The sequence below is a fragment of the Diceros bicornis genome, chromosome 5 (assembly GCF_020826845.1).
Source record: "Diceros bicornis minor isolate mBicDic1 chromosome 5, mDicBic1.mat.cur, whole genome shotgun sequence".
Taxonomy (NCBI): Eukaryota; Metazoa; Chordata; class Mammalia; order Perissodactyla; family Rhinocerotidae; genus Diceros; species Diceros bicornis.
Genome location: NC_080744.1, coordinates 2,134,805 through 2,161,857, shown reverse-complemented (window position 1 = coordinate 2,161,857; position 27,053 = coordinate 2,134,805). Strand labels below are relative to the sequence as shown.

General features: G+C 43.6%; 1 protein-coding gene and 1 long non-coding RNA gene across 2 annotated transcripts in view; one reads left to right on the top strand and one right to left on the bottom strand.

Annotated features, from left to right (window-relative positions):
* The window catches only part of POLE2 (DNA polymerase epsilon 2, accessory subunit), a 343,546-nt gene that overhangs the window by 156,874 nt on the left and 159,619 nt on the right, over positions 1-27,053 (bottom strand). The window lies entirely within an intron of this gene.
* LOC131405624 (uncharacterized) lies at positions 12,905-17,280 on the top strand. The gene is made up of 3 exons (XR_009219979.1): positions 12,905-13,556; positions 14,343-14,519; positions 15,157-17,280. It is a non-coding gene; the product is annotated as an uncharacterized LOC131405624 (long non-coding RNA).

Below are 27,053 nucleotides of genomic sequence, written 5' to 3'. Positions count from 1 at the left end.
AGACCTACCTCAGTGAAATTTCTAGTGGGTCTGGTGGTGTGGGATATGTCAAGATAGCTCTTTTAATGTGAAGGATAAGTTGTTGCATCTGAGTCAACCAACAACCAAGAAAGAAGCAAAATGCCTGGTGGGCCTCTTTGGATATTGGAGACAAATATTCCTCATTTGGGTGTACTACTCCAGCCCATTTATCAAGGGACCCAAAAGCTACTAGTTTTGAGTGGGGTCCAGATCAAGAGAAGGCTCTGCAACAGGTCCGGGCTGCCCTGCAAGCTGCTCTGCCACTTGGGCCGTTATGATCCAGCAGATCCAATGGTGCTTGAAGTGTCTGTGGCAGATGCCGTTGGAAACTTTGGCAGCCCCTCTAGGCGAATTACAGTGCAGGCCTTTAGGATTTCAGAGTAAAGCCCTGCCAAACTCTGTGGATAACTACTCTCTTTTTAAGAAACAGCTTTTGACCTGCTACTGGACCTTAGTAGAGACTAGATGCTTAACCATGAGCCACCAAGTTACCATGTGACCTGAGCTGCCCGTCACGAACTGGGTGTTACCTGACCCACCAACCCATGAAGTTGGGGATGCGCAGCAGCACTGCAGCATCAAATGGAAGAGCTATATATGAGATCAGGCAAGCAGACATCGAAGGCACAAATAAGTCACATAAGGAAGTGGCCCAAATTCCCACGGTCCCCACTGCTACACTGCCTTTTCTCTCTCAGCCTGTGCCTGTGGCCTCATGGGGAATTCCCTATGATCAGTTGACAGAGGAAAAGAAGACGCGTCCGGTGTGTAGATGGTTCTGTATGATATGTGGGCACCACCTGAACATGGACAGCTGCCGCACTACAGCTCCTTTCTGGGACATCCCTGAAAGACAGTGGTGAAGGGAAATCCTCCCAGTGGGCAGAACTTCAGGCAGTGTACCTGGTTGTTCATTTTGCTTGGGAAGGAGAAATGACCAGCCATGTGATATGTACCAATTCATGGGCTGTGGCCAATGGTTTGGCTGGATGGCCAGAGACTTGGAAGGAACATGATTTGAAAATTGGTCGTGATGAAGTCTGGGGGATAGGTATGTGGATAGATCTCTCTGAATAGGTGAAAAACATGAAGATACTTGTATCCCATGTGAATGTCTACCAAAGGGTGACCTCAGCAGAGGAGGGTTTTAATAATCAAGTGGATAGGATGACCAACTTGTTCTATGAATACCAGTCAGCCTCCTTCCCCAGTCACTTCTGTCATCATCCAACGGGCTCATAAGCAAAGACCCCGTGGTGGCAGGGATGGAGGTTATCTGTGGGCTCAGGAACATAGGCTTCCAATCACCAAGGCAGACCTGGCTATGACCACTGTTGAGTGCCCAATCTGCCAATAGCAGAGACCAAAACTGAACCCTCGATATGGCACCGTCCCCAAGGTGATCAGCCAGCTAGTTGGTGGCAGGTTGATTACACTAGGCTGCTTCCATCATGGAAGTTTTGTTCTTACTGGAATAGACACTTACCCTGGATAGAGATTTGTCTTCCCTGCACACAATGCTTCTACCAAAACTACCATCTGAGGACTTTCAGAATGCCTTATCCACTGTTGTGGTATTCTACACAGCATTGCTTCTAATCAAGGAACTCACTTCACAGCAAATGAAGTGCAGCAATGTGCCCATGCTCATATAATTCTCTGGTTTTACCCTTTTACCCACCATCCTGAAGCAGCTGGCTTGACAGAATGGTGGAACGGCCTTTCAGAGACTCAGCTACAACACTAGCTAGGTGGCAGTACTTGGCAGGGATGGGGCAAGGTTCTCCAGGAGGCTGTACATGCTCCAAATCAGCGTCCAATATATGGTGCTGTTTCTCCCATAGCCAAAATTCATAAGCCCAGGAATCAAGGGGTGGAAATGGGAGTGGTATCACTCACCATCTCCTCTAGTGACCCACTAGCGAAAAATGTTGCTGCCTGTCCCTCATGGTCTTATAATCTGCTCTCCTAGGGGTCTTGGTTCTAAATGGAGGTATGCTTCTACCAGGAGTCACTATAATGATTCCATTGGACTGGAAGTTTAGACAGCTGCCTAGTCACTTTGGGCTCCTCATGCCTCTGAATCAACAGGCAAAGAAGGGAGTTACTATGCCGGCTGGGGTGATTTGTCTTGACTACCACGGAGAAATTTGACTCCTGCTCCACAATGGAGGTAAGGAAGAGTATATCTAGAATATAGTAGATCCCTTAGGGAATCTCTTAGCATTACTATGTCCTGAGATTAAAGTCAACAAAAAACTACAACAACCCAATCCAGGCAGGACTACTAATGGCTCAGATCCTTCAGGAAAGGAGGTTTGGGTAACTCCACCAGTTAAAGAACCATGACCAGCCGAGGTGATTGCTGAAGGCAAAGGGAATATGGTGGGGTAGGAATAAGGTAGTTATAAATCCCAGCTACAGCCACATGACCTGTTACAGAAACAAGGATTGTAATTGTCATGAGTATTTCCTTCTTATTTTGTTATGAATATGTTTGTGTGTGTATTTTGATATGTATATGTCAAGCACATATCTTTGTTTTCTTCTCTCTCTTATCCCATTATCATGTAACATAAGATGTAATGACTTTATATCATAGCATTTAAGTATTGTTCACTTTATGTCATAGCACATCAAGAAGAAGAACAAACATCACCCAAGGACTTTGCATCCTTTTCTAGGGAAGAGGTTAGTGCATTTTTGGTTGTACACAGGATAGTTGTATCATGTTAGGCAGAAGTATGACCTTTTTATTATCTTTATTTGGAAATTAAGTATGATTTGAGAAGATGTGTATAGGTGTCTAGTTGACAAGGGGTGGACTTGTGATGGTTAATTTTATGTGTCAACGTGTCTGGGCCATGGTGCTGTTACCGCACCAGGTCTGTTTTTGCCTGCTGCCCAGAAAGCCAAACACTGAGATGATGAGATTGCAGCAGAGAGAGAGGGTTTATTAATCACAAGGCAGCCAAGTGAGGAAATGGGAGAATGAATCTCAAATCCACTTCCCAAAAAATAGGGACTCAGGGATATTTATGGGGTAGGGGGCAAGGTGGTCTGAAATGATTAGAGGTGAGGAGAGATGAGGTAATTGATGGTCTGTGCAAGCATAGTCAGGCTTCATGCCTCTTCGTAGGATGCATGTTCACAGAAGGGCGGCATTAGCATGCCCTGAGAGTGGAGTTCTAACCTCTTGACATCAAAAGGTCACTTTTGGACATATGTCTGCGTGGGCCCAGTTGATTGGTTGGTGGTCTTGACGGGCCTGAAGTGGACAAGGGATTCCATTTCCTGAAAAAAATAGCTCAAACACCCGTTATCATGGTGACCCAGACTCCAGGGAGATGTTATCTATAGGAACTTAGTGGGAGTCAGATAGCATATTGCCTAAACAGCACAGTTAACAATGGGTAAGTTTATCATGCACATTTAAGTCCTCACCTTCCATTCTGATAAGTTTCTGGGTAAGGCCATCCCCTCCTTTTTCCTGGTACCGGGAAGAAGATACATTTACAAATGGAAATTTCCTTTACAAATGTAAATATCTCTTACAAAAGGTAATCAGAACTAAGAATGTGCTTAGCAAGGACCCTCCCAGATACCCAGAGGTGTCTAGACACCAGAGGGTGTCTACTCATCCTGGGGGCAGGCCTCCCATCCCAAACTCCTTTGGTCAGTTAATGGGGGTGAGAGTCAAAGTCTCTTTCAGGCAGAGACATATTTTGAGGTGGCCAATTCCGATCCCCTGTAGTTACTAGCTGCTTAATCATCAATGGCTGTTTGACAGTTTCAGTGCCTAGATATTTGGTCAAATGTTATTTTTATTGTTTGTTATAGTTGTTTGTTTGTATAGTGAACTAAACACTTTCGTTTGTTTTCTGAACTAATTTTTTTCTAATGTTTTTATTGTGGTAAAATACACATTATAGAAAATTTATCATCTTAATTACTTTTAAGTGTACTGTTCAGTAATATTAAATACATTCATAATGTTGTATTACTATCGCCGCTATCCATCTCCATAGCTCTTTTCATCTTATAAACCTGAAACTCTATACCCATTAAACAATAGCTCCCAATTTCCCCTCTCCTCAGCCCTAGCAACTTCCAATCTACTGTCTGTCTCTATGATTTTGAGTACTCCAAGTACCTCATATAAGCAGAGTCATATAGTATTTGTCTTTTTGTGATGAGCTTATTTCACTTAACATAAGGCCCTCAGGATTCATCCATGATGTAGCATGTGTCAGAATTTCCTTCCTTTTTAAGGCTGAATAACATTCCATTGTATGTATAATCCACATTTTGCTTATCCATTCACCCATCAACGGACACTTGAGTTGCTTCTACATTTTAGCTATTGTGAATATGCTGCTATGAATGTGGGTGTACAAATATTTCTTCAAGACCCTGTTTTAAATTCTTTTGGGTACATACTCAGAAGTGGAATCACTGGATCATATGATAATTATATTTTTAATTTTTGGAGGAAGCACCATACTGTTTTCCACAATGGTTGTACCATTTTACATTCCCACCAAAAGTGCATAAGAGTTTCAATTTCTCTACATCCTCACCAACACTTCTTATTTTTTCTTTTTTTTTTAATAGTAGCCATCCTAGCGAGTATCAAGTGATACCTTGTTGTAGTTTTGATTTACATTTCCCTAATGATCAATGAAGTTGAGGAGCTTTTCATGTGCTTATTGGCTATTTGAATATCTTCTTTGGAGAAATGTCTATCCATGTGTGTAGCAGAAGAGGGAGAATCCTGCCCCCCCACCCTTTCCCTTAAGGTTCTTATGGCTGGTCAAAAAATTAAAAAGGCATGTTAGCAGAAGAAAATAAAACAAAGTTTAATAACATGTATTCATGGGAGAAACTCAGGAAAAAACTGAGCAACTCAGCCATCTGGCTGAGGTTGTTATCTTAAATAGCATCTTCAGCTAAAGACAGAGGAGGATGTTGGGGGTAGTGGTTTGGGGCTTCAAAGGGGAGGAAGGCAATTCACATGGAGAAGGAAAAGCAGATGTTTGTTAGACAACTGTTTACTGGGCCACCTATAGAGAATGTGGCCTGAGAGACAGAATTTTGATAAGATGGGCTTGTTAGTGCCTTTCTATCACACGTGTTTTACATTATATTACAGTTATCTCATGGTATTCACTCCTTCCTGGATCAGACCTTCTATATTAAATTCTTTTAGGCAATTTGAGGAAAAGCCAAATGTCCTTCCTGAGTCTGCTGAGCCTTTATTGTCTTCAGCTCGAAATAATCCACATAGCCGAATGGTGCATCTTGGGTCGGCCTGCCCTGAACTTCATCAAGTGCTTTGAAGCAGAAATTTCTTATTTTCCCCGTATGTGCAGTTGCTTTTGAGTGTCCTAGTCTTTAATGTCTGGCTCTCAAAAGGGGAAAAAGAAAAAAAATTAAGAGATGAGAAAAGGTGCTGGCCTTTTAAATCCCCTGGCAGTTACTTTGGCTGGAAGAGGCAGGGGCTGCCAACAAGGGTGGGAAGAGCAGGACCACCTGACTCTCTGTGTGCACCCCTGGGACCAGAAGCAGCGATCAGCAATCAGAGCACAGATGCTCGAGATTTGGAAAACAGGATTCTTTTTGCCCATTCTGGCTCTGGAAAGCTGTGTGCCAGCTGCTCCAGGAACATGTATCCATCTGCCTGCCACAGAGCTGGGAGTGGAGGGTGGGCAGCCACTCCCTTGCTAAGAGCTAACAGTGACAGAAATTAACAGCAGTTTTCCATCCAGCCCCTTACCTGGCAGTCACAAGCCTTCAATAGACTCCAGAGTTCCAAAACAGCTACAGCAGATGGATTCTGCCAGTGTCATTGTTGTCTAGGTGGGGAGACAGATTCCTGGTGTTTTCTATGCCACCATCTTCCCAGGATCCTCTTCCTCTGAACTAATTTTGTTAAGTCTTTATTCTTGTTGTAGCCACTGAAGCCTCTGTTCCATTAGATTAACATGGTCCACTGACAGTCTGACAGCGATCTCCTTAAATGCTAGAACCAACCAACCAACCAACCAAAAAAAGAGCTCTCCCTGACTTTGCAGATTGGACCACGTCAGGGCACCTCTTCAACATTTACTGTGGCAGTTCACAACCCCGCCTTAGCCTTCACTTCTTTCCTGCTCTGAGCCTGAAGGTCAGCCGGAGGCGAGAGCTAAGGGTCTTCTCAGGTCTTTTTGAGCTTGTGTTCTGCCCTGGGCATGTGTGTGAGCTCCTAGTTTCCCTGGAATATCAGGGCTTTGTTTAGCCATTACTCCCCCAAGTAGCTTCTTACCCAGCTTCTTCCTGCCCAGCCTTTTGGGTCTATTTCTTGCCCTGACTGTTATCTCTTGCCCCAGGTGGCATCAGCTGATATATTTGCCTGTAAATGCTTTCAACGAATGCTGCTCAGGAAGCCTCCTCATCCTGAGAAGAACCCCTATGCAGTCAAAACAAAGGCAAACTCTTGATCCCTCGGGGAGCCACCAGCCAGCTCAGAAGGCCCAGCTATGATCTTTGAGAATTATGTCTGTGCTGCTCCTTCTGCTATCAGCGTCTTGCACCAGGAATGTGAACCATCTTCAAGGCCACTGCGGGACGGAGGAGTGGGGAACGGTAACGGGGAAAATCAGAATGCCACAGAGCTCTGGTACTGAGATTCTGCAGTTTCTTTCTTCATTAAGTATCTCCCTGGTTCTTTTAAGTTTTTTATTGGATTCTAGAGTTCTGAAAAAGTTGATTCTGACAGTTTTTGCCAGCTTATTTGTTGCTGCTGAGAGATACAAAGCCTGGGAGTTCTCTATTCCACGATATTTGAGTCTGCCAGATTTTTACCAGGCTTTTTTTTTTTTTTTTTTTTTGTGAGGAGATCAGCCCTGAGCTAACATCCGCCAATCCTCCTCCTTTTTTGCTGAGGAAGACGGCCCTGGGCTAACATCGGTGCCTATCTTCCTCCACTTTATATGGGACGCCGCCACAGCATGGCTTACCAAGCAGTGGGTCGGTGCGCGCCCGGGATCCGAACCAGCGAACCCCGGGCCGCCGCAGCGGAGCGCGCGCACTTAACCGCTTGCGCCACCGGGCCGGCCCCTACCAGGCTTTTTTATTCATCCATTTGTTTGTTCAATAGCCACAAACTGAGCCCCAGGCGTTGTTTTATATTGGATATTTCAGTCTCCAATAAGCTCAGTACCGATACCGGCTCAAGACAAGGTTGACATAAGGGAAACCATATTGTAGAAAAGAACAACTCGATTGTAACTTTGAATGACCTCTGACAAACTAACCCACCTGGATCTGCACCCTCCAGGTGGTCAACTGCTTTGTAGATTTTATGACCCCTGCTTGTGCATGTACCTCCCAGCTGCGATACGATGATAACTTCGTTTTTTTGAGTTCCTTAGGAATGTCATGACCCCCAAACAGAGAATCTATGCTGATAGCCATCATCAGTGAAAACTGAAAGATCTGGTGTGGCACTCCCGGTCTGTAACACCAGAAGGTCAACATTCCTGACCCCCTCCCCAATAACACAATGGCCTATATAACTGCTGTAAGATTTTGTGCCCCCTTAAGATGGTTCTTTTGGACATGAGTCATCCATCTTCCCTCTTGCTAGCAAGCTGTAATAAAAAAGTCCTTTTTCTCCTACCACCTTGCCTCTTGACTACTGGCATGTCTCGCGGCGAGCAGAAGGCCCCACGTTGGGCGGTAACAGTACTAGTGAATACCACTCTCTGGCTTTATCTATAGAAGTGTGAGATCTAGAATGAGAGAGGAGAGATTCCAGTCCTATGCTCAGATGATGAACTGGAGGTAGAATACTGTGTTCTGTACTGGGGATCATACTTTCTAGGAAAGATATACAAACTGGACAAACAGAAAGGTGAAATAAGATTGAAACCATGTAAGGCGAGAAATGGTTGAGATGCTGATGGGCGGAAATGATGTTAAATTTGTTATTTGTAACCCCAATGATTAAAGCTAGTACTAATGAGAGGAGATTTCAGGGAAATTAATCAAGTCTTAACACAAAGAAGAACTTCCTAGCAGTCAAGACTGTTCAAAGAAGGAATAGCTAGGGGTGCATACACAGGTAACAAAACCATGGAGAATAACAAGATAAAATCACAAAGTCAGAATGTAGTCATGTCTGAGAGGGAGGGGTATATGGGGATGGGCTTCAGGATGCTAGCCAGTTCTATTTCTAGATAACAGTTATACAGTTGTTCACTCTACAAGTTCTTTAAACTTCACACTACATTTATAGCCTTTCCCATGGTGGAAATTAGTAAAAGAAACCTTAACTAAATTGGGGTTGGGAAGGCCTGTAGGGGGAGCTCTCACACCCTATCACACATCATCAATTACATCAAACAGGAAGAGACAAACGCTCCCATCTTGGAGAGGAAGCAAACTACTTTACTACCAAAGGGTTTCACCAGCAACAGCCCAGCCAATCAGAAACCTGTAGCTCAGCCAATCAGAAACACCGCAGCCCGGCCAAGGAGAAGCCATTGCCACCCTGAACTGTCAGTCTTCCCCAAAGGACCTTCCTTTAGAACAGCCCCTCCCTGCTCCCCCTTTCCTCTATAAAGGCAGCTCCTCTTCTTTGTTTACTGGATTTGCCTCTGGTTTGCCACAGCATGCATATCCCAAATTGCAATTCTTTTGGCTATTCCCAAATAAACTCATTTTGAGATAAAATAACAGGCAAATTTGCTTTTTAAGTTGACACATCTCACAAAAGTAAAAAACAAAACAAAACTAAAAGTTAAAAGATATGTCTAGTGGGGATTAAAAATGGCCACAAGTTCTTTGACATGGGTAAGGTGGGTCTGTTCCCTCCCCATCTCTGAATCTGGGCTAGCCTGTGACTGCTTTGACTAATAAAGTACAGCAGACAGAAGTGATGCTGCGCTTTAAGAGGACTGGCAGCTTCCACCTCGGTCTCCTGGAGCCTGAGTGACTACATGAGACGCCTCACAACCTGCCACAGAGAGGCCTGGAGACTACCTGGAGGGGAGATGGGCCTGACTGAGCGCAGCTTTACAGCCCAGCCCGTCAAGGCACCAGCATGAGTGTTAAGTCCTCTTGGACCCTCCAGATTAGACCAGCCACCAGCTGGATACCCCGAGTGACCACAGTCAGTGTTACCTGGAGCAGAATTGTCCAGAAGAGCTTGGCCCAAAGTACTGACTTTCAAAATAATAGGATATAATTAAATGGTTGTTATCTCAAACCACTAAGTTTTGGAGTGGTTTGTTATACATTACTTAGTCCTTTCGGGCTGCTATAACAAAAATACCATAGACTGGGTGGCTTAAACAATGAACACCCATTTCTCACAGTTTTGGAGGCTGGGAAGTCCAAGGTCAAGGTGCCCACAGACTTGATGTCAGGTAAAGGCCTGTTTTTCAGGCTCACAGATGGCCATCTTCTTGCTGTGGCCCCACATGGTGGAAGGGGCAAGAGAGGTCTCTGGGGTCTCTTTTATAAGGGCACTAGTCCCATTTATAAGAACTCCACCATCATGATCTAATTCCCTCCCAAAGGCCCCACCTCTAAATACCATCACATTGGGGATTAGGTTTCAACAGATGAATTTTGGGGAGACACAAACATTCAGTCCATAGTATATACAATAGACAACACAAAAAATAGGCAAATTTGAGCAAAAAAATTTTTTTAAAGTGTTCTGATTTTAATAGTAAACAAAGTAGAGTTAAGAACAAAAAAGAATTGTTTTGCAGAGACTGGGTATTATTTTCAAATCAGTGTCATGTGTACTCTAAAGATGACAAAGTCGTAAACAATGTGAATATTTATACGCTCTTGGGATGCGTGAGACCCTTCCAAGCAAAATGCCAAAAGCAGAAAGCATAAAAAATAAGATTAATAGGTTTGAATATGTAAAACTTTAAAGTCATCGTATGTCAAAAATATTACACCATTCGCACAATTAAAGGCTTAACAAATTATGGTTGACTTCACGATCTACGAATGTCTTTCATGGATGTTGTAGGCTGTTGTAAGGTATAACCAAGTGTTGGCTGGGTGTTGTAATAGGCATCCTCTAACGGTGTTGAGTAAATGCCAAACAACGTGCATCCGTTAACAACAGCCTTCCGAAAGCCATGCCCTAGCTCAGGAGAGAGTCTTCGTTATTGGAGAGTTCAGGCATTCAGGCAGGCTGATGGATTAAATATACTTTGCAGGGTATCACAAGAACCCTAAATCACACCTTACATGGCTCATTTTTAAATGACTGTTGCTCCCCCTCCCTCGCTAGACTGGATGCTCTACAAAGGCGATGACTTATCTATAGTGTTATTTCTGCTTATCTCATATCAACATGGGATATGGTAAATATTTGGCCTTAAACTTTTTTCAAATGGATAGATGGATGAATGGATGGATGGATGGATGGATGGATGGATGGATGAATCATTAAAATATGGTTTAGAGAAAGACATACAGACACACACACACACACGGAAAAAAGTATTGACCCTGAAAACTTGTTCAATATGAAAAGTTAAAAAAAAAAGTATGAGCATGTTAAGAAGACAGTTACTGGAAGGATTCCTTTCTGACCTCATAGAGTTTTTTCATGTAAAGACTAACCTGGACACCTCTCATGTATTCCTTTTCTGTTGCTACTGTAACAAGTGACCACAAATTCAGTAGCTTAAGCAACACAAATTTATTATCTACAATTCTGAAGGTCACCAAGTCCCAGATGGGTGAGTAGGGCTGCATTCTTTGTGGAGGCTCTAGGGGAGGCTATGTTTCCTTGCCTTCTCCACCTTCCAGAGACTGTCCACTTTCCTTGGCTGGTGACCCTGCATGACTCCCTCTCTGCTTCCAGGCCACATCTTCTCTGACTCTGACCCCGACCCTCTTGCCCCCCTCTTTTATGGATCCTATAATTACATTGGGCCCACCGGGATAATCCAAGATAATCTCTCCATCTCGAGATCCTTAATTCATTCACATCTGTAAAATCCCTTTTGCCATGTACGGTAACATAAATTCCAGACATTAGGATGGGCACATCTTTGGGTGAAGTGAATTATTCTGCCTTCCACATCTCAGTTCCACAAAGCTGAGAAGTTCTCCCAGAGGTGGTAGAAAAGACTGAAGGCAGGTGGGAACCTGAGGGGTACTCAAACGCAGTCCTCACACCCACAGGTAAGTCATTCTGGGCCACAGTCAGGGATCCACTTAGTGAAAAGTCATTCTGGGCCACATTCAGGGATCTGCTTAGTGAAAAACAAACGAGACATGCCCAAAGTATTTTGCCTCCCATCTTTTGGGTGGAATGGGGTAAAAAGTAAAAAAGCATTTCCATTTAGTTAAAAATGCATTGACTTGGAGGTGACTTTTAAATTCTTGAAAAGTTGTCCTGAAGAATCAGAATAAGACTTATTCCATATGGTTGTAGAGGGCAGACCCAGAAGCAGCCGTGGGGCAGAGAATCTGTTCAATTCAAGGAGGACCTTATTCTAACAGTCATGTTTGTTCAAATGGAACGAGTCATCTCAAAAAAATGGAATAGTTAGCTTTATGAAAAGCTTATTACATTGTCCCCTTGCCTCTTCATTTTGCAAGTACTGAAAATCTGTGCTTGGAGTCTTGAGATTCCCAATAGATTACCAGATTAACGTCAAGACTGATGAGAATGTTTGATCAATTTCTACTGCCTCTAACCTGCCAGAATTTGACAGAGAACTAAGATAGTTCTTTCATAAAGATGGATTAACCGTCACAGACCACCAAGAACTTCTGACCATTTGAAAGGAATGGGGTCAAGGCTGTAATCAGCCAGATCTTCTGTCTGCAACATTTAAAAGCAAAAACCCCGACAGGACGGCGGTGAAGGAAGGGGTCCTCCCGCGTCAGGAGGTGGGGAGGGAGACGTGGTAACAGAGTAGCAAACGGCACCAACGCGGGAAGAACTTCGCCTTCTGGAGCCGGGCCGCATCGTGCACTGCTGTTCAGAGGCCTTTCGCCAAACGTTTGTGAGCAAACGGGCACCCCCCGTGGGCTCCAGAGTGACGACGGTGAACGACTACCCCCTGGCGGCGCGGAGCGGGATAGCAGCTCTTGGCAGAGTCGTTTGCACGCGTCTCCAGTAGGGGTCGGTCGTGAGGGGGCGAAATGTCCTCAAGTGTCCAGTCTCCCGGTCAGCTTTAGCCCTAAAGGAGACGTCAGAAAGGAGACAAACGTCAACAGAGGGAAGAGGGAGCCAGTAACAGAGCCCAGTTACATCCCGTCTATTTTTAACTCACGCGTGAGTAGACTCCCGAAAACGAAAAATGTGAGTCTGGAGAGGAGCAAAGTTTTATTACTGATGTAGGGAGCACAGGGACCCTTCAGGGGAGCAAAAGAGACGGGGTCTCGCTATGTTGCCCAGGCTGGAGTGCAGTGGCTATTCACAGGCGCGATCCCACTACTGATCAGCACGGGAGTTTTGACCTGCTCCGTTTCCGACCTGGGCCGGTTCACCCCTCCTTAGGCAACCTGGTGGTCCCCCGCTCCCGGGAGGTCACCATATTGATGCCGAACTTAGTGCGGACACCCGATCGGCATAGCGCACGGCAGCCCAGAACTCCTGGGCTCAAGCGATCCTCCTGCCTCAGCCTCCCGAGTAGCTGGGACTACAGGCGCGCGCCACCGCGCCCGGCGCTCGGAGGCGGCGCACGGCCGCTCTAGAGGCTGCGGCGCTTGACGTCACCGGGGGCGGGGCGGCGGGGCGGGGCTGTCGCGGGCAGAGGCACGCCCAGCGCGGGGCGGTCAGGAGGCCTCGGCGTGGTGACGTCAGGGCGTGGGGGCGCCGTCCCGCCCGCCTGGGGGGCGAGCATGGCGAGGGCATGTTACGGTTGCGGCCTGGCCTCCGGAGCTCTGCGCAGACACGGGGCTCTGGTGTCACAGGATTGTTCTGTGTGTAGCTGTGGTGTCACCTGCGGCTCGGCCTCGCCCTCCCGTGGCGGGCCTGGGCTGCGGGCTTCGCGCCGGGGACGCTGTGGACAGGGACCAGCGCCCTCAGTCCGGGGTGCGCGCGGCGTTCCGGAGGCGCCTGCGCGGCACGGCGAGCCCACGGGAGGGGCCGGGGGCCCCGAGAGCGCGGGGTGGGCAGTGTCGCCCGTGCCCGCCGCCCGCCGTCGGGGAGCTCTGGTGTCCGCGTAGACGGGGCGCGCTGGGAGCTGGCAGCCTGGGTCCTTTGGAGCAAGCTCGGGTCAGGAGGGAGAGGAGAGAAGGGAAGAGAAGGTCCGCCCGGAGTAGACCTGCAGCCGGCGGACCCTTGGTCCGTCTCCTGTGGGCGTCTTTCCACCCTCTCCTCCTGGACGCCAGCTCAGCCCCGTCCCCCTTACAGCAGGTGACGGCTCTCTCCTTCCTGGTCAAAGGAAAGACCTCGGGGTAACTCCCTCAACTCCTTGCTGCTCCTGCCTTCTCTGAATTCGTCTCTACATACTCAAGGAAGGGCTACCCTTTGTCGTCCCTTCCTGTCTCCAACCCAGTAGGTCAGCATTTCTCCATCATCATTTCCACACCCGTCCCCTCTCCTTCCTTCACTTATATAGAGAGATTCCAGCTTTCTTTCATCTCGGAAACAACTCCCCTTTGACCTTGCCTCTCTTTCCAAACGAGATCTGTGTTTTCACGGCTGCACGTCCTGAAAGCATGCTCTACAATTACTACATTCCCTTCCTAACATTACTTCAGTCCACAACCCACCAATCCACTGGAACCGCGCTAGTAATGCTCCCATACCTAAGCCTCCAGATCTAAGGGGCGCTCTCAGAGCTGTGTGACATAGTTTACACCCCCCATCTGTACCGCTTGTGACCACTGCCTCCCCTGAAAGCTGCTCCGTGGCTCTTGCTGACAGCCTCTGGAGGTCCTCCCAGGCTGTGCTGGTCTCTCCTCCTCTGCCCACTCTACAGGTGTTGTTCTGTGTATGCCCTCCTAAACTTTCTCTGGTCACTTCCATGCTCTTCATGAGTGATCTCATCAATTCTCAAAGCTCTCAAGTCTATAGCTCCCATGTGATGCTCTTTCCAGAGCTCCAGATTCATGTTTTTAAGCTGCCTACTAGATGTCACCTTGAAATCATTCAAAACTTCGGATTCAATATGTGCAAGCAAAACTGATCATCTTCTGATCCCTCCCTCCAAACTTGCCTAACTTCCTGTGTTCTCACTCTCTGTCCGTGTGTTTAGTTGGTCACTTCAGCACTCTGAGGCACTCTTGACCACTGTTTCCTTCATTTAACACCAGATATTTGTCTCTTGCCTCTCCAATCACAGGCACTGTGCTAGGTGATGGAGAGCAGTGGTGAAGAAAAAGACATGCTGGGGAGACAGACAAAAACAGAAAAATGTTGTAATTACAAGCTGTGACAAGTATCATAAAGGAAGCAAAGTGCTGAGATAAACATGGTGGCAGGAAAAGGGGAGGAGACTTTCTTTAGAGAAAGTAGTCAGGTAAGCCTCCTTGAGGAGGTGTCATTTGAACTGGGGCCTGAAGAACGAGGCATCAGTTAGGGTACTTCAATTGCAAGCAGCAAGGACTGTAAACTGACGTAAGCGAACTCCTCTTAAGAAGGAATTAATTGGGGGCCAGCCCTGTGGCGTGGTGAAGTTTGCGTGCTCCGCTTCAGTGGCCCGAGGTTCGCAGGTTCAGATCCCGGGAACAGACCGATGCACTGCTCATCAAGCCATACTGTGGCGGCATCCCACATACAAAATAGAGGAAGATGGGCACAGATGTTACCTTAGAGCCAATCTTCCTCAGCAAAAGGAGGAGGATTGGCAACAGATGTTAGCTCAGAGCCAGTATTTCTCACCAAAAAAAAAAGGAATTAATTGTAAGGAAATGGGGGAAGTGTGGCAGAATGATAGTTGTCCCCCAAAGTCTGTTCTCCCCTTTTACTACACGAATACATTTTTAGTTGGGCACATGAAGCCCTGATTAGAGACCACATTTCCCAGTTTCTCTTACAACCAAGTGTGGTCAAGTTCTCACCAACAGAATATTAATGAACGTGGTGTGTGCAACTTCTGTATCACTTCCTTAAAAAAGCCAGTTGTCCTCTGCTTCTGCTCTTTTGCCCTTCCCCAGAGCTAGATGGCGCCAAAGCAAACCTGTGGCAGTGCCCCAGCTTTAACCACGCAGAAGAGGAAAGTATCCTAAGGTATGGCAGAGGACCGAGAGGAAAGGAACCAGGGTCCACAGGTGACTCGAGCTGAGCCACCCTGCCGCCTGGGCCACTTCTACCTCTGGACTGTTAAGTGAGAAAGAAGCTTCTACTTCATTCAAATCACTGTATTTTTGGGTCTCTCTTATTGCAGCGTACTCTGTGCAGATATAGGGAAGCTCACAGAGGAAAACCCAGCTAACCAAAACTCAGAAAGGGCAGGAACCAAAAGCTCCAGGCATCTCCAGGGCGCCCCAATGGGATGAGGCAGCCTCAGCCTCCTGTAAGGAGTCTGATTTTCTAGTTTGAGCCCTGCATCCTCCTACAATATTTATATTCGTATCCATTTTTATTATAATTATGTTGTAAATAAAACTATGTTCTGATTTTCTCATTTGTCACTATACTTTCAGTGGCAGTATAAGTCTCTCAGTTTGATGCATAATTTATGATGACTTAAACTGAACCACTGTCTGTTACACTAACCACCACTTCATCATTCTGTACATTTCACCTGTATTGATATGCATACTATCCAGTGCTAAGTCAATTATGCACAAACTTGAATCGGTGTCTGCCTTTTTTTCGGTTCTGTGACTATTTTTTCCCAGCTTTATTGAGGTATAATTGACAAATAAAATTGAAAGACGTTTAAAGTGTACAACGTGATGATTTGATATACGTATACATTGTGAAAGGATTCCCTCTATCAGGTTAATTAACACATCCATCACCTCACATAGTTACTTTTTCTTTCTTTTTTTTTTTTTGGTGAGAACATTTAAGTTCTACTCTCTTAGCAAATTTCAGTTATCCAATACAGTTATCAGTTATAGTCACCATGTTATACATTAGATCCTCAGACCTTATTCATCTTTTTTTTAAAATTTTTTGTTTATTGCAGTAACAGTGGTTTATATCGTAAAAATTTCAGGTGTACATCATTATACTTCTATTTCTGCATAGATTACATCATTATTCATCTTATAATTGAAAGTTTGCACCCTTTTACCACCTCTCCCTGTATCCCCCACCCCCACCCCAGCTCCTGGCAACCACTTTTCTACCTCTGTTTCTATGAGTTCAATTTTTTTTTTTTTTAGATTCCACATATAAATGATACCATGCAGTATTTGTCTTTGTCAGGCTTATTTCACTTAGCATAATGCCCTCTAGGTTCATCCATGTCTCAACTGACAGCATTTCCTTCTTTTTAAAGGCTGCAGAATATTCCTCTGTGTGTGTGTGTGTGTGTACATTTTCTGGATCCATTCATTGGTGGACGGAGACTTAGGTTGCTTCCATACCTTGGCTATTGTGAATAAAGTTGCAATGAACATGGGAATGCACATATCTCTTCCCGATGATGGTTTTGTTTCCTTTGGACTGGGATGGCTGGACCATAGGGTAGTTCTATTTTGAATTTCTTGCGGAACCTCGATGCTGTTTCCATAGTGGCTGCACCCATTTACATTCCCACCAACAGTGCACAAGGATTTCCATATCTTCACCAGCATTTGTTATCATGGTTGTTTACTTTTTAAGAGTGCAAAAAACAAGGTCATGTCTGGCTGCATGGGGTTTTGCTCGTTCAAAACATAACCCGAATGGCTGTTAATTTTGAGGCACTAAACGTTAGAAGGGATACTGCACTCATCCCAAATGGAATGTCTCAGTCTGTCTACAAAACTGCACTCGTTGGGCTCAAGACATTTATAAATTAGTCCTTCCCGGACGTTAAACGAGGAAGAGCATGGGGTCAGACGGAAAGGCTTTCTGCACTAGTCGGGGGAGAAAGCTTGTGGGCACGCTGGCTCCCGGCTTGCGGCCTCAGCAGCCGTCAGGCAGGAGCACCGGACAGGCTGAGGCTGGATCCAGGCCGCACAGGCCCCAACTGCTAAGCCCCGAGAGAACAGCGGAGGAGGAGGCCCGACGCGGCCGAAGAAAGAAGGCGCAGAGATCACAGACTAAGAGAGAAAGGGGTGCGCCCGGAGGAAAGCTACTGCTGGACCGCCAGCCGAGACCGGCTGCAGAACAGTACAGGGACCCGCGCCGGGTAGCACCGCGGACGGGGCGGGGCCGGGCCTCCGAGAGGGAGGCGGGGCCGCCCGGGGAGAGGCGGTTGGGGCCCCCAGGGGAGGAGGAGGCGGGGCCCCCAGGGGAGGGAGAGGCGGGGCATAAAGAGGGGAGGGGCGGGGCCCCCAGGGGAGGGAGGGGCGGGGCATAAGGAGGGGAGGGGCGGGGCCCCCAGGGGAGCGAGAGGCGGGGCATAAAGAGGGGGGAGGCGGGGCCCTCAGGGGAGGGGCGGGACATCAGGAGAGAGGCGGGGCCCCTGGGGGAGGGGGAGGCGGGGCATAAGAAGGGGAGGCGGGCCACCGGGGGAAGGGAAGGCGGACGAAGTACCGGTCCTGACCTCGGGCCCCGAATCGCGGTTCAGTCCTGGGCTGCGTCCTGCCACGAAGGCCCCCTGTTCCCGCCCTTTGACAGACTGCCTGCTCGCCGCCGCTCACCGCAGTGGGGCCACTTGCCTGAGGATTTCCATTACGATAGGTTATTTGCATTTCAGAGACGTGCCCCTGCAGGCTGACCCTGATTCTATTATATTTAATAAAAGAACAATGGATTAACGAGAATTAACACTTTGACATAATAAACGTTTACTTCGTAGCCACACCCTGCATCGAGGAAGAGACTTTACTATGGTTAATACAAAATATTGATCCAGAAACTCATTTCTTGTGCAGGTTTTAAAATATCAGAATAAATCCTAACAGTGGACAAAGTTACTTATGCAGTGTCACTCCGTTAATTTGAGGGGCTATTTTCTTCAGTTTGAATATGTTTTGACTTTCATCCCACAGTTCTGCCGAAATGCGTTAACGGTTTAGAAGTTGGTAGAACTCTATTACAGCATAGCAATTTGTTACACTGATTCTGATCTGACGTGGAATAAATCACGTCCCCAAACCAAACTTCATACATTAAAATTCCAGTATTTAACAGACTTTATCGCAGCTATTGATTCTATCTCTTCACACCAGTGTGGCAAAAGCTTTCTGCTGTATTTAATTTATTCATTTTGAAAGTATTAGAATTCATTAGAATGTTTCACTTTCATCAGATAACGTTTGGAAGTGTGCTTCCTTTGTTTGAGGACTCTGTAGTCTTAGGCTAATATCACACCCAGCCATAATAATTGGCAAATTGGTTTGCTTTTCATGAATTTCTATTTTCAAGGCTAATTATTTGCTGAGGTTAATGTATTTGAATAGCCTGGCTTTTGGTAAGAAAACAAATACTTTAAACTGCATACAGCTTTCACTGACTAAGGTGAGAGAGGATCAAGATAACATTCTTTGCTTAAATCATTCATTCACTCATCCAGCAAATAATTATTGAGCACCTGTTATGTGCTAGGTGCCCTGAGGGGTTAACTATTAGTTAATATTGGGGATAAAGGTTAGTTTTGAGAATAAAAGTGTAAACAGGGAAACAATGAATTTGCTTGACATGATACCAATAGTCTAATATATAAGTTTGTGTGTATTCACCTTGGACCCTAGAGGAAAGGGCATCATTTCTAAGAAAGGAATGACTGGAAGAGTGTCTAACCTTGCCTGACTGCTGGCCCCGAGTACACTCATGTCACAATCCTCAGGCTCTTCCTACCTGGAGGTGGTGAGGAAGGTAATATCTCCTCCCCATGACCTCCTCCTCTTACCATGAATCAGTGGGAGAACACTGAGGCCTTCTGAGGTTCAAATCGCAACCTACTTTCACTTTTATTTTGGAGGGGGAAATTTTAAGCTTTTGATGTGTGGTTTAGACAACTTTTTAATATTACTTGTTGAGATTTTATGATGCGATGGTTGCATATATAGCACCATGGGTGCTTGCTAGGGGATGCTTTACAAATACATTATGTTAGCACAATTCACAATATACTGTGTTACACTATGATTTCTGTGTATGACGATTTATAATTAAAGTGCTTCATAGTTTCCTCAGGGGCTGCTTTTAGGGCTAATGCATCCTGAAAGCAGCCCTATCTATACAGAGAATCCCTGAAGGTACAGGCCATCTGTGCCTGTTCAAATGAACCCCCTCACTGTACAGTGACAGAGCTCTAATTCATTTTGTGGCACAGCTCATTTCCCAAGGGGGGCATGGCCTGGCATGTGGCAAGAAATATAGGCAGACAAAACCACTACACATTAGTTGCAATATATTCTGTTAAAGGAGACAATCTATAGCCACCATGATGTATGGATAAACAATAAATATTGCATATACCAAAAAGGGTATTTGTATAATCAAAACAAATAGATATGAATGCTGAGTTATGACTTATCATTATCGAAACAAATATTAATGCTCTTGTACATTAATATAATAATATAAACTAGAAGAATGATTTATCCTTTTATGATAAAAAATTTAATTAAAATAGTAAATCCCTTTGTGCATTCATTCATTCATTCATTAACTCTATCCATTAATTCTACATCATTAGTCCTTAAAGAAATGCAATCAAAACCACAATGAGATACCACTCATACTTACCAGGATTGCTATAATTTAAAAAACAAAAATAGATAATAATAATGTTGGACAATGTGGAGAAATTGGAATTCTTGTACATTGCTGGTGGGCATGTAAAATGGTACAGCTGCTGTGAAAGGCAGTTTGGCAGTTCCTTAAAAAGGTGAACATACAATTACCAAATGGTCCACCAATTCTACTCCTAGGTATATACCCCAAAGGATTGAAAATCAAGACTCAGTTACTTGTACACTGATCTTTTTGCAGCATCATTCACAACAGCCAAAAGGTGGAAACACCAACAGAAGAATGGGTGAACAAAATGTAGTATTATGGAATATTATTCAGCCATAAAAAGGAATGAAGTCCTACACATGCTACAATATAGATGAACCTTGAAAACATTATGCCAAGTGAAATAAGCCAGACACAAAAGGACAAATATTGTATGTTTCCACTTACATGAAATATCTAGAAAAGGCAAATAGAGACAGGAAATAGATAGGGGTTGAGGGGAATGGGGAATGGGAGTTATTGCTTAATGGATATAAAGTTTCTGTTTGGGGTGATGAAACAGTTTTGGAAATAGTAGTGATAGTTGCACAACATTGTGAACATAACCAATGCTCCTGAATTGTACACTTAAAAGTGGTTAAAATGGCAAATTTTATGTTTTGTATATTATACCACAATAATATATTTTTGTATATATAAAATAATGTATATTATATAATATACATATATATGATGTGGGTCTATTTCTGGATTCTCCATTGCGTTCCATTGATCTATGTGTCTATCCCTCCATCAGGATCATGCAGTCTTATTACTGTAGCTATATAATAAGTGTTGAAATTGGGTAGACTGATTCCTCCCACTTTTCTTTTTGAAAATTGTTTAGCTATTCTAGTTTCTTTGCCTTTTCACATAAATTTTAGAGTAATTTTGTCTATATCTACAAAAAATCTTGTTGGGATTTTGATAGGAATTGCATTAAACTGAGAAAACTGATATCTTTACCATGTTGAATCTTCCAATCCATGGACGTTATGTCTGTGTATTTGGATCTTCTTAGATTTCTTTAGTCAGCGTTTTGTAGTTTTTAGCATACATGTTCTGCACATGTTTTGTTAGATTTACACCTAAATATTTCAGTTTTTTTAATTATAAATATTATTGTATTTTTAAAATCAGTGTCCATTTGTTCATTGCTAATATATAGAAATACAATGGGTTTTGTGTGTTTATCTGGTAATCATGCAGCTTTGCTCACGTCACTAATCAGTTGTAGAAAGGTTTTTTGGGGGGTAGATTCTTGGGATTTTCAATGTAGGTAATCATGTCTTTTACAAATAGGGACAGTTTTATTTCTTCCTTTCCAATCTATATGCCTTTTATTTCCTTTTCTTGTCCTAATGCACTGGCTAGAACTTCCAGCACTATGTTGAATAAGAGCAGTGAAGGTGGACATCTTGCTTTGTTTCTGATCTTAGGGGGAGAGCATTCAGTCTTTCACCATTAAGTTTAATGCTAGCTGTAGGGTATTTTGTAGATGAAAAAAAAAAAATCAACTTGAGGGAGTTGATTCCTATTTTTCTTAGAGTTTTATACCATAAATAGGTGCTGAATTTTGTCAAATGCTTTTTTTGCATTGATAGATATGATCGTGTGAATTTTCTTCTTTAGCCTGTTAATATGGTGGAATACACTGATTTGTCAAATATTGAAACTGCCTTGCATCCTGAAATAAACTCCACTTGGTCATGGTGTATGATTTTTTTTTGCATATATTGCTGAATCTTATTTGCTGATATTTAAAAATTTTTGCATCTATATAAACAAAGGATATTGGTCTGCAGTTTTCTTTTTTTGTACTTATTTGTACTGTTTTATTTGGCTTTAGTATCAGAGTAATACAAGTTTCATAAAATGAATTGGGAAGTGTTCCCTCCTCTTCTGTTTCCTAAACTTCTTTAAATGTTTGGTAGCATTCTCCAGTGAAACCCTCTGAGCCATCAGATTTCCTTTATGGGAATTTTGAATTACAAATTCAATTTCCTTAATAATTACAGGGCTACTCAAATTGTCTATTTCATAGTGGGTGAGTGCTCACTGCCAGGAAGCAGAAATCTACTGTATTAATTTTATTAATTTTGTCATTACTTTCTGTTTAGGGCAAATGATACTAATTAAAAAACTCCTCCAGTGATGCTGTGATGTCCCTTTCTCCTCCCACATTAAGAAAACTGTTGTTGGGGCCGGCCCCGTGGCTTAGCGGTTGAGTGCGCGTGCTCCACTACTGGCGGCCCGGGTTCGGATCCCGGGTGCGCACCGACGCACCGCTTCTCCAGCCATGCTGAGGCCGCGTCCCACATACAGCAACTAGAAGCATGTGCAGCTATGACATACAACTATCTACTGGGGCTTTGGGGGAGAAAAATAAATAAATAAAAGAAAAATTAAAAAAAAAAGAAAACTGTTGTTACAACATAAGGGAATACATTAAGTTATTCTAAGGGCTCTAGAAAGCAATTCAGGGGTGGGTCAAAAGTCTAGGTCACACAACTGTGTAGAGCTTTTCATAAGTTGAATTAGATTTACCAATAGTCCACCTACCCACCCTAATGGTGGTTTCATTAGGTAACAGTGATGGGAGCATATAAGTGTTATATATTTGCATACCATAGATATTATAATTCTCCATGAAGCATTAAAGTCTGTGACTTTGATATTTACTTTGATTGTTAAAATTTTGTTTTGCTTGTACACTACTTTACATTGACACGTTTTGTAAAGCTAGAACTTTTATTTATAAGTAACAGCAGGCTACTGGAACTTGCTTTCACAAAAAGGTAATTTTATATAAAGATACAGGGTGTCTCAAGAAACTCAAAGATTGGTATGCAGACAGACCCCAGGAATGGCCTAGAACTGTGCAATGGAGCCCTGGGAATAATCTGTTTCACATCTGCTCTTCGTAATCTGCTTTTTTCTTTCTCCCCGAAGACTAACTTCTGTCTGCTGCTCAGTATTCAAAGTAGAATATGGCTGTGACATAATCCCTAGTTAGTAAGATATGGATCCACTGGGAAGAGACAGATGGATCTTATTTTCCTTCAGGTCTGATTTTAAATTCTCAGGAATAGGAATCCGATTAGCCAATTAGGATAATGCATCTACCGGTGTTCTAGTTGGTATGGCCAAAGATGTATGTGTTGAGGGGTCACAAGGAAAAACCAGGATGCCAGTCTCCTCCTGTATTCCTGTGGATGGGGTTTTGTGAAATGGATGTTTTTGGTCATTTCCCAAGACATCCTAAAAGTGTCAAATACACTGGTATTTTGTTCTACTCCTAGAATCTTTGATATAGTGTTAAAGATGTATCCATACTGAAATTGTTATAAAGTCCCAGGTTAACTTTCTTTTCTTTTCTTTACTTTTTTGCTGAGGAAGATTCACCCTGAGCTAACGTCTGCTGCTAATCTTCCTCTTTTTGTATGTGAGCCGCCACCACAGCAGGGCCACTGACAGACGAGTGGCATAGGTCTGTGCCCAGAAACTGAACCTGGGCCACCAAAGCAGAGCATGCCAAACTTAACCACTAGGCCACCAGGCCGGGCCCCCCCAGATTAACTTTCTTACATAACCAAGATTACTCCTGCGTAAGCAAGGTGAATTCATGACTTACGTTTCTTGTAACATTAAGACGATAAAATAAGCAGCAGAAAGACTCGTTTTTACATTTGCAAATGAAGTCAACATCAGAAACTGCTTCAAAGGCTTTAGACATTTCTTTCTCCAGCATTAATCTAGTTAACTTGGGAAGTCAGCACACAGGGTAGCTGCCCTCCTCACAGTGAAGAGGGCACAGGAACTGTTGCTCTAGTCCACCAGTCACAGCACCGCTGACCCCAGTTTAGGAAACTGTAATGCTACCCTGAAGCCAGTCTTTAGCTCAGCAGGTTTGTTATCCGACTATTATTTGTGGACATATAATTCAGTACGTGTCTTTCACAGCCTGTTAGAATATAAATCTTTCTTCCTTGAAATGGAAACAAACCCATAAATTTTGCCCAGCTAAGCCATCATTAACTTGGTTATAGTGTAACATTTACCTAAGATTTTACAACCATTTCCACACTCATAAACTTGGTCACCGTGCTCAACACTGTATCTTAGAGCAGGAGCTACCTCAGACAATTATACACTGATGGTCCAAATGGACCCAACAGCAGAAATCGCTCCACTGTCTGTGCTTGGTACACATGTGCAAAACCATGCTGTGTTTGCACAAAGCAAAATAAAGACGGCTATGGAGGAGGAAGTCTCACATGGATCTCATTGGTTATGCTTTCCAAGGAATATTTCCTTTCTGACCCACAGCTGAGCCTGCATTAGGTTCGGATCAGTTACCACACGGCCAAGCCCTATTTTTCAATACAGTCCTTTCTTTTCTTCCTGCTTGCCTTCCTTCTTTTGCTGCCATCTTCCTTCCTTTCTTCTTTCCCATACATTTTTAAATTCATTCATTTATTCTCTCTCTTTGAAGCAGCACTGTGTGGCAATTAAAGTCATTTTATTTGTTTCTAATCTATAAACAGTTGTACATCTTCTGGCTTACCAACTGTTTCTTGAGCTTTGGAAGATTAATTCTTTTCTCTGGGTCTTGTGACATGGAAAGTTCTTCCACTCTTATTTCACCACCAACCTAGCCATTAGAAGGATCTCCTTGAGAAGCTGCACCTGTAACAAGCAAGTCAGGAAGTAGGCCAGATCACACGCAGAACATTATACTAGGGGCAAAGCCATATAGAGGGCTACTGTTGCATGACATCTTAAACCTGTTTAGTACCACTGGGACTCATTCACCAGTTAGAGGTCAGTGTTCTGCTTATATGCCATTTTCTTCATGTATCTCTAACAACAGGGGAAAACAAAAACAAACAAAATAAGACAAAGGAAAAGACAAAATCTATAAATTAGGAAATTCAAAGCTGGAACCACTATAAAGATAGGACAAGGACTGTAGCCCTCAGATCTCTAGTGTCCCCTGAATGTCATCCTGAAGAGCACACTGACAGCACCAACACACCGCCATACAGCAGTCATTGCACAGCAACACCACATCTGCGTCACTGAGTGCACAGGGCCGACACCTGTCACTGCAGACGCCACACGACTGTTGTTTATTGCATCATTACTCAGCGTGAGTACTCAGTTAAGCAGTCTGATACTTAACCTCTCGCTCCTCAGAAAACAAAACTAAACTGTTTCTCAGGGCATCAATATCATAAACTCTTTGTCAGTTTAGGTTGAAGTAATAATCTTGCTTTAGCTTAAAAATACTCTTCTGATATTGAAAATCAAATTTCTTCTAGGCTCCACACTTGCCAGGTCTCTCAAATAACATAAGCATAACATTTTTATCCTTGAAGTGCATAAATAGTCAAATATATGAGATTCCAAATTATGGCTAGAAAAGTTTTAAAATCTTTCTAATTATTGAGAAATATCATGGGGGCAGTGATAAACCAGGGTAAGCCATTAAGGTTATACCATCAGCTGAGAAAGGTTTGGGAAATCAGCTCATTACATTTCTCCTCATTATCCACTTTTGAGTCCTATGGCGACCACAGCTCATTGGTATGTCTAGAACTTAGAATTTAGCTAGATCTTATCACTACACCATTGTACATTATTTTACTTCCATATTCCTAAGAATTTCTACTGAACTATGTAGTCAAATTTAAAAGTGTCTAAAGTCAAATAAATACAACTATTTAGTAATGCTTTTAACTCTTAAGTAACCTACAACTTTAATGTAGACAATGAAGACATTGAAACTGTTAAAGATTTTGTTTACCTTGATTCAGTCATTAATTCAAATAGAGGCTGCAGCCAAGAAATCAAGAGAAGACTGAGACTTGGAAGGGCAGCAATGAAAGAATTAGGAAAGATCATCAAGTGTAAGGAAGTGTCACTAGAGACCAAGGCCAACATTATCTACACCCTCGTATTCCCAGTTACTATGTACGGGTGCAAAACCTGGACAGTGGAGAAGGCTGATGGGAAAAAAATTGATTCATTTGAAATACAGTGTTGGAGGAGAGCCCTATGGATACCCTGGACTGCCAGAAAGACGGACAAGTGGGTCCTAGAGCAAATTAAGCCTGAACTATCGCTGGAGACAAAAATGATAAACTGAGGCTGTCCTACTCTGGGCACATCATGGAGAAGGCAGGATTCTTTGGAAAAGACAATAATGCTGGGAAAAGTAGAAGACAGCAGGAAAAGAGGAAGACCAAATATGGGATGGATTGACTCCATAAAGGAAGCCATAGACATGAGTCTATAGAAGCTGACCGAGGACTGTTGAGGACAGGACATTGTGGATATCACTCATTCATGGGGTCGCCAGGAGTCAGAGCTAACTTGACGGCATGTAACAACAAATCTACAAACCAATCCTGGAAAAAATACACTACATGGAAGCCAATGATACCAGACTTGGCCTTTTGCCTGTCCTAGAAAGTGTGTTTTATCTGATATGTTTTAGACTACCACTTACCAGGTTTTATTTGATGCATTCCAAAATCATTCCCCAGGCAATTATGATATGCACCAAAGGTAGAGAACCATGGCTTATATGATGATGGTCAATTTCATTGTCATTTCCTTCCTTTTTAATTTATAGTAGAAATAAAGGATTTTGTGAGCAAACAAAAAGAAAAAAAGAAAAAAAGGAAAATCAAATTTCTGAGATTATATGCTTCTTAACAGGGATGTTACAGTTAGCTCCAGCATATGAAATGTTTCTCACTCCAACAATTTTAGTGATGATTCAAATGCTTGATATTAAAACAATACATTCATAATCTTCCATGAGAAGGAACATAATTTTAACAGATTAGAAATGATGATGATTCCAGAATTCTACTTGTCTATTTTCAAATGACCACCTAATGGGAAAATTACTAACACAGATGTCCAATTTGTACAATGTTGGTAAAATATTTTATTTCACATTCTTTAAATTAAAATGTGTACCATTCAGGGTTCTTATTTACAATCAATAAAAACTGACCCTTGAGCAGAAAATAATTTGATTGGAAGTGTATCAGGAGGCCCATAGAGATAGGGTAGAGAAGGCAGAGCCAGGACTATGCCATAGAACTGTTGGCTTTAGACACAGCGCTTTCCCTACGACACTTGCTGCCACTGGCACTTCCGCTACTGGATATCTGCCACCATGCAGCTGGGTGCAGTCAGCAACTCTGGA